Source organism: Leuresthes tenuis, unplaced genomic scaffold, assembly GCF_036924035.1.
Source record: "Leuresthes tenuis unplaced genomic scaffold, fLeuTen1.0.hap1 SCAF_5, whole genome shotgun sequence".
Classification (NCBI taxonomy): domain Eukaryota; kingdom Metazoa; phylum Chordata; class Actinopteri; order Atheriniformes; family Atherinopsidae; genus Leuresthes; species Leuresthes tenuis.
Window position 1 is genome coordinate 25408616 of NW_027325359.1, and position 5243 is coordinate 25413858.

Consider the following 5243-nt stretch of genomic DNA (forward strand, 5'->3'; position numbering starts at 1 on the left):
TCCACCCTCTGCCTGTGAATTCTCACAGACTTCAGCACTGAGTGGTGAGGCCTCTACAGGCCCCTCTCCTTTTTGCTCCTCACTTCCAATCCAAGCTTTTAGCGGGAAGTTTGAATTTATTGGGTCAACCTCTTCACTTTGTTCACCAACTGCCACCTCTGGTCCTTCTCTTTGTTGGCTTGACTGTGGCTTTACCGTCTTTAATTTGTTGGCAAAAGATTTAGGGCAATCTCAGAAGAGGTGATTTAATTCTCCACAGAGATTACATTTCCTGCCATTTGGACACTCTCCAAAAGTGTCCCCAATTTCTCTGCACTTCCCACATATCACCTTGGTACAAGCCTCAACCAGGTGCCCATGCTCACCACACTTGCGGCAGAGCTTGGGCTGCCCCTGGTACTGGATGTAACCTCGGTTTTCGAGGTGGCCAGAGTGTCACTTTGCATCTCCGCCCACCCGCTGCACTGAGCACTCTTCAGCCCTTTTAAATGGTATAACTTTGCACTCCCGCACGCTCCAGCGAGCACCATTCAAGCAACAACTTTGCACTCCAGCTTCAAACATCGGCACAGTCGCAACAAGTAAGGCAACTCTACTCAGAGAAGTCACTCTGCACAGTAACAAGATTTCTTTTGCACAGACAGAAAGGGCTTCACCCGCAAAGGTAAAGCCTGCCAAAAATAGCAACAACTCATTAGTGCTGCTCTCCACGGAAGTCTTTAGTAAAAGGCGAAAGACTTGTACATTATGAAGAGAAACCAGAGTACGATTATCTGTCACTGCGGGAGCAGGGCATCAGGCTAGTTGGCATAGCCACCTTCCCCATGGTGAGCTTTGCTTGGTTGAGACGCTTGCTCCCCCTCCTTGCTCCTCGGCTGACCAAGTAGGAAAAATCGGGCCCTATTCGATGGCTGCCTTGTCTTTTACTCTGTGCAAAAGACAAGGCAGCCACAAACACCACGGGAACACCGTATTGAGGCTTTGTTCTGACCGCTCATTCAGTGTCGCGTTTCTTTCAAGCAATTCTCCCGGTTAGCCCGCACTCGGCTCGCCCCCAGAGCTGTGTTAAAGTCTACTTCGCATTCACTCTCTTTTCTCAGCAGACTAAAAGAAAGTTTCATCTTGGGCTCCCTAAAACTTCCATCCTGCACCACTGTTTGCTTTTTCACAAGAGCAGAGAAGAGCGCACCGTTCCCAGCGGCACTGCAGTACCGGGTCGATGCTTGGAGTGAACGGAGCAAGCTCCTTTTTCAACTCCTATTGCTAAAAATCCATTTAATATGTAGTCCTCGTACAAAGGCCATATCAGATATTAAACTGATAAGAACAGGTACTACACTTGATCTTAGCCAAAAGGCCGAGAAGCGATAACTGTCCACTGGTTCACGTCCGAGGGCCCTTCCTGGCACAATGCGCACTTGTAGCGGTGTTCTTTTTATGGCCAGAGGTGGCCAGAGTGTCACTTTGCACCTCCGCCCACCCGCTGCACTGAGCACTCTTCAGCCCTTTTAAATGGTATAACTTTGCACTCCCGCACGCTCCAGCAAGCACCATCCAAGCAACAACGTTGCACTCCAGCTTCAAACATCGGCACAGTCGCAACAAGTAAGGCGACTCTACTCAGAGAAGTCACTCTGCACAGTAACAAGATTTCTTTTGCACAGACGGAAAGGGCTTCACCCGCAAAGGTAAAGCCTGCCAAAAATAGAAACAACTCATTAGTGCTGCTTTCCACGGAAGTCTTTAGTAAAAGGCGAAAGACTTGTACGTTATGAAGAGAAACCAGAGTACGATTATCCGTCACTGCGGGAGCAGGGCATCAGGCTAGTTGGCATAGCCACCTTCCCCATGGTGAGCTTTGCTTGGTTGAGACGCTTGCTCCCCCTCCTTGCTCCTCAGCTGACCAAGTAGGAAAAATCGGGCCCTATTCGATGGCTGCCTTGTCTTTTACTCTGTGCAAAAGACAAGGCAGCCACAAACACCACGGGAACACCGTATTGAGGCTTTGTTCTGACCGCTCATTCAGTGTCGCGTTTCTTTCAAGTAATTCTCCCGGTTAGCCCGCACTCGGCTCGCCCCCAGAGCTGTGTTAAAGTCTACTTCGCATTCACTCTCTTTTCTCAGCAGACGAAAAGAAAGTTTCATCTTGGGCTCCCTGAAACTTCCATCCTGCACCACTGTTTGCTTTTTCACAAGAGCAGAGAAGAGCGCACCGTTCCCAGCGGCACTGCAGTACCGGGTCGATGCTTGGAGTGAACGGAGCAAGCTCCTTTTTCAACTCCTATTGCTAAAAATCCATTTAATATGTAGTCCTCGTACAAAGGCCATATCAGATATTAAACTGATAAGAACAGGTACTACACTTGATCTTAGCCAAAAGGCCGAGAAGCGATAACTGTCCACTGGTTCACGTCCGAGGGCCCTTCCTGGCACAATGCGCACTTGTAGCGGTGTTCTTTTTATGGCCAGAGGTGGCCAGAGTGTCACTTTGCACCTCCGCCCACCCGCTGCACTGAGCACTCTTCAGCCCTTTTAAATGGTATAACTTTGCACTCCCGCACGCTCCAGCAAGCACCATCCAAGCAACAACGTTGCACTCCAGCTTCAAACATCGGCACAGTCGCAACAAGTAAGGCGACTCTACTCAGAGAAGTCACTCTGCACAGTAACAAGATTTCTTTTGCACAGACGGAAAGGGCTTCACCCGCAAAGGTAAAGCCTGCCAAAAATAGAAACAACTCATTAGTGCTGCTTTCCACGGAAGTCTTTAGTAAAAGGCGAAAGACTTGTACGTTATGAAGAGAAACCAGAGTACGATTATCCGTCACTGCGGGAGCAGGGCATCAGGCTAGTTGGCATAGCCACCTTCCCCATGGTGAGCTTTGCTTGGTTGAGACGCTTGCTCCCCCTCCATGATCCTCGACTGACCAAGTAGGAAAAATCGGGCCCTATTCGATGGCTGCCTTGTCTTTTACTCTGTGCAAAAGACAAGGCAGCCACAAACACCACGGGAACACTGTATTGAGGCTTTGTTCTGACCGCTCATTCAGTGTCGCGTTTCTTTCAAGTAATTCTCCCGGTTAGCCCGCACTCGGCTTGCCCCCAGAGCTGTGTTAAAGTCTACTTCGCATTCACTCTCTTTTCTCAGCAGACTAAAAGAAAGTTTCATCTTGGGCTCCCTGAAACTTCCATCCTGCACCACTGTTTGCTTTTTCACAAGAGCAGAGAAGAGCGCACCGTTCCCAGCGGCACTGCAGTACCGGGTCGATGCTTGGAGTGAACGGAGCAAGCTCCTTTTTCAACTCCTATTGCTAAAAATCAATTTAATATGTAGTCCTCGTACAAAGGCCATATCAGATATTAAACTGATAAGAACAGGTACTACACTTGATCTTAGCCAAAAGGCCGAGAAGCGATATCTGTCCACTGGTTCACGTCCAAGGGCCCTTCCTGGCACAATGCGCACTTGTAGCGGTGTTCTTTTTATGGCCATAGGTGGCCAGAGTGTCACTTTGCACCTCCGCCCACCCGCTGCACTGAGCACTCTTCAGCCCTTTTAAATGGTATAACTTTGCACTCCCGCACGCTCCAGCAAGCACCATCCAAGCAACATCGGCACAGTTGCAACAAGTAAGGCGACTCTACTCAGAGAAGTCACTCTGCACAGTAACAAGATTTCTTTTGCACAGACGGAAAGGGCTTCACCCGCAAAGGTAAAGCCTGCCAAAAATAGAAACAACTCATTAGTGCTGCTTTCCACGGAAGTCTTTAGTAAAAGGCGAAAGACTTGTACGTTATGAAGAGAAACCAGAGTACGATTATCCATCACTGCGGGAGCAGGGCATCAGGCTAGTTGGCATAGCCACCTTCCCCATGGTGAGCTTTGCTTGGTTGAGACGCTTGCTCCCCCCCTTGCTCCTCGGCTGACCAAGTAGGAACAATCGGGCCCTATTCGATGGCTGCCTTGTCTTTTACTCTGTGCAAAAGACAAGGCAGCAACAAAAACACCACGGGAAAACCGTATTGAGGCTTTGTTCTGACCGCTCATTCGGTGTCGCGTTTCTTTCAAGCAATTCTCCCGGTTAGCCCACACTCGGCTCGCTCCTAGAGCCGTGTTAAAGTCTACTTCTCATTCATTCTTGTTTCTCAGCAGACTCTTGGGATTTTATCTATAAAATGAATTCCTTCACTCAAACTATGTTAAAACTGCTTTGTCCTTCATATTTACCATGTCTAGAAAGATTTAAACAAAAAAAACAACGTTGTACTTTGCAGTAAAAGACAGAGCAAATCTAAAGTTTCATGAATCCGAGAATAAGCTTACTTTCATGAGTTCTTCACGATTTGGGATTTTGCTATAAAATGAATTCCTTCACTCAAACTAAATCGCTAATCTGTTACATGTAAGGCAGATGTCAAATTCACCGAAATAGGATCTAAGGGTATTCGGCCAATCGAGCTGTAGCAGCTTCGGTAAAAGAGTATAAGTTGAAGAGTTTGTGAATAAAGGTGTGCGCACACATAGTGAGCTGTAGGAAAATAGGCAGGGAGCAATGCCGGCTGGGGTATATGTTCTTGTATGTTGTCTGACTGTTTGATTTGAATGTGTTGTGTAAGTGTCCCGTTGAATGTTACATGTTTGGGCTTTGACACGCTTCACTGTGGTTGTTAACTGTGTGGTGTGTCCTGAAATGTTATATGTTTGGGCTGTGTGACATGCTTAATGCTTGTCAGTAGCTACCCACTTATTCATATATAGCAACTGACAACATAAGAAGTCCGGACATACTTTGATAGTAGTTGTAGAAGTATCCTTATTGATAATAGATAAACTAATTCATAGTGATAGAACAGTAGATGAACAGGTGCCTGCACATGTCTCACGAAAATAAAATGGGTGTATGATTGCTGACGGCAGAGCAATACTGCCAAACTTATGAGTTCTTGTGGCAAACTTGATTCAGTGTCTTGACGTGTATACGCTGTTTCGCTGACTTGATTGTCACAAGAAACAAAGTGTGTTTGATAAGATCCGACCATTTTATTACGGGAGGATCAGTATCAGTATTCGGCTGCAAGTAGGTGTGAATGTCCAACCATAATTTGTAAAAAGCGGGTAAGAAAAGGTTCTCATGCCCGACTATACATTAACAAAAGCGGGAGGAGAGGTCTTCGGATGAGAGTGGGTGAGAATTTCCAACCATAATCTATAAAATGCGGTGAAGAAAAAGGTGTGAATGCTA

The 5243-nt window shown here is 47.1% G+C and overlaps 7 non-coding genes across 7 annotated transcripts; all 7 read right to left on the bottom strand.

The window, feature by feature from the left end:
• Positions 1–653: 653 nt before the first annotated feature.
• Positions 654–767, bottom strand: LOC140308323 (U5 spliceosomal RNA). The gene has a single exon (XR_011916280.1). It is a non-coding gene; the product is annotated as a U5 spliceosomal RNA (small nuclear RNA).
• A 411-nt stretch (positions 768–1178) lies between these two features.
• LOC140307933 (U2 spliceosomal RNA) lies at positions 1179–1369 on the bottom strand. The gene has a single exon (XR_011915953.1). It is a non-coding gene; the product is annotated as a U2 spliceosomal RNA (small nuclear RNA).
• Positions 1370–1677: 308 nt separating this feature from the next.
• LOC140308213 (U5 spliceosomal RNA) lies at positions 1678–1791 on the bottom strand. Its single transcript, XR_011916180.1, has one exon. It is a non-coding gene; the product is annotated as a U5 spliceosomal RNA (small nuclear RNA).
• Positions 1792–2202: 411 nt separating this feature from the next.
• On the bottom strand, positions 2203–2393 carry LOC140307935 (U2 spliceosomal RNA). The gene has a single exon (XR_011915954.1). It is a non-coding gene; the product is annotated as a U2 spliceosomal RNA (small nuclear RNA).
• Positions 2394–2701: 308 nt separating this feature from the next.
• Positions 2702–2815, bottom strand: LOC140308214 (U5 spliceosomal RNA). The gene has a single exon (XR_011916181.1). It is a non-coding gene; the product is annotated as a U5 spliceosomal RNA (small nuclear RNA).
• Positions 2816–3226: 411 nt separating this feature from the next.
• Positions 3227–3417, bottom strand: LOC140308093 (U2 spliceosomal RNA). The gene has a single exon (XR_011916070.1). It is a non-coding gene; the product is annotated as a U2 spliceosomal RNA (small nuclear RNA).
• Positions 3418–3702: 285 nt separating this feature from the next.
• On the bottom strand, positions 3703–3816 carry LOC140308215 (U5 spliceosomal RNA). The gene has a single exon (XR_011916182.1). It is a non-coding gene; the product is annotated as a U5 spliceosomal RNA (small nuclear RNA).
• Between the last annotated feature and the right edge of the window lie 1427 nt (positions 3817–5243).